Raw genomic sequence first — 2,500 nt, 5'->3', positions numbered from 1 at the left:
ATATATATATATATATATATATATATATATATATATATATATATATATATATATATACTGTCAGTGTTCCATTGCTAGTCCACTGTTAAGAGCCAACAGCCAAGAATATTTGCGGATAGACTGTCGTATAAAGGCCCTAATCAGACGAGAGAGAAAGGACAAGTATGCATATATATATATATATATATATATATATATATATATATATATATATATATATATATATATATATATATATATATATATATATATATATATATATATATACTGTAAGTGTTCCATTGCTAGTCCACTGTTAAGAGCCAACAGCCAAGAATATTTGCGGATAGACTGTCGTATAAAGGCCCTAATCAGACGATAGAGAAAGGACAAGTATGCATATATATATATATATATATATATATATATATATATATATATATATATATATATATATATATATATATATATATATATATATATTCATATATATATATATATATATATATATATATATATATATATATATATATTCAAATATATATATATATATATATATATGTGTGTGTGTGTGTATGTGTGCATATATATATCGATAGATAGTTAGATATAAAGAGAAATATAAGCGTTTGTGTGGTGTCAGTGTGTCTACGTATAATTATGTTTTATAGGTATATGGATCAAGTGAGCAGGCAACCTCATGATCTCTTCCATTGCAGCAAAAGTTTTGAAAATGGATATTGGATTTTATTCTTAATATAAAAGATAATAGTGAGAACAAAAATAACTAAAAAATATAGTAAGGATAAAATCTGAACATTGAAATAAATAGTATATATATATATATATATATATATATATATATATATATATATATATATATATATATATATATATATATATATATATATATATATACATGTGTGTGTGCATATATATATCGATAAATAGTTAGATATATAGAGAGATATAAGCGTTTGTGAGGTGTCAGTGTGTCTATGCATAATTATGTTTTATAGGTACATGGATCAAGGGAGCGGGCAATCTCATGATCTTTTCCATTGCAGCAAAAGTTTTGAAAATGGATATTAGATTTTATTTTTAACATAAAAGATAATAGTGAGAACAAAAATAACTTAAAAATATAGTAAGGATAAAATCTTTGACATTGAAATAAATAGTTACGGGAAAATTTTATCGTGTTTTTAGGTTGGTTGATTAACGAAAATCTCACCAAATCAATGGAATTGCTGAAACTGTATCTACAAGCGAGATATATATATATATATATATATATATATATATATATATATATATATATATATATATATATATATATATATATATATATATATATATATATATATATATATATATATATATATATATATATATATATATATATATATATATATATAATTCGTAAAGAAAGGTTGATTTATCCTCACCAAAATTCTGTATGTTCAAACTATCTGAACACCAAAAATATTACCAGAAATAAAAACTTCAATATAATCTTATCCGTTTACCGTTAATCGAATGTACTATTTAGACAACTCGCCAGTCATTTTCTTTTTAACTTTTTCCTATTTTTTTTCCTGGTTTTCATAATACATAATCTGTTTTACGGGTTCCATATTCGTCTTTAACATAGAGGCAATTTCAGTTATTTAACTACAGACCACATTAAGGCCAGTATCCATTATATAATAAGCGAAGGCCTAATTAAATTTTGCCGCTATGTTTCTTGTATATCAAAGGCTGTAATATTACGTTGAATATTCTTTTACAAATAAAGTGATTATTCTGACAAAATTCAGCTACATTTTACATTGAACATAAGCAATTAAAATAGATCGAATTGGTAAACAAGAGAAGCAAACCCTACAAAGAAAATAATAACTACATAAACAAAAATGAAAAATCTTAACTCAACTTTACTTGCTGCATGTGGGCACCAGAAGAGAAATTTGAGAATTAGAAGAAAAGTACTTTTTATTAGAGCACAACATTTATTTTTTAATTAATTTATTTATTTTTTGTTGTACTCCGCTTAAATATATCAAAAGACACACACAGGACCAGTTACACATTTCCTCGTGTGTTCTATTTTGTATCGTGTTGCAATGAGGATGGCTGGGGATATAGTTTTGGTGGTTGGGTCAGTACGAGAACTGAACACGTTTCATACAGATTGTCTATTAAATAAAAGTCACACCTTATTTTCATTACAAATATTACTGGCTATGGCAAATGCTGCCGTTGTTTACAGTTCCATAACTAAATAACAGAAAAAAAAAGCTCGTTGAAGCATTTTGTGTGTATGTATGTGTGTTTGTGTGCGCGCGAGCGTGTGTGTGGACTGTATGCAATTTTATGATGTCGAAAGGAATATTAACATGCTAATGAGAATAGTTATTTATATACAGTATAAATGATCGCAGGCAAACGCATTTGAGTAGTAGTACAAACTTAGTAAAATAACAATTCCTCTATAATTATAAGTTTACTAATATATATT

The sequence above is a fragment of the Palaemon carinicauda genome, chromosome 17 (genome assembly GCF_036898095.1).
Source record: "Palaemon carinicauda isolate YSFRI2023 chromosome 17, ASM3689809v2, whole genome shotgun sequence".
Classification (NCBI taxonomy): domain Eukaryota; kingdom Metazoa; phylum Arthropoda; class Malacostraca; order Decapoda; family Palaemonidae; genus Palaemon; species Palaemon carinicauda.
Note: the sequence above shows the minus strand (reverse complement) of the source record.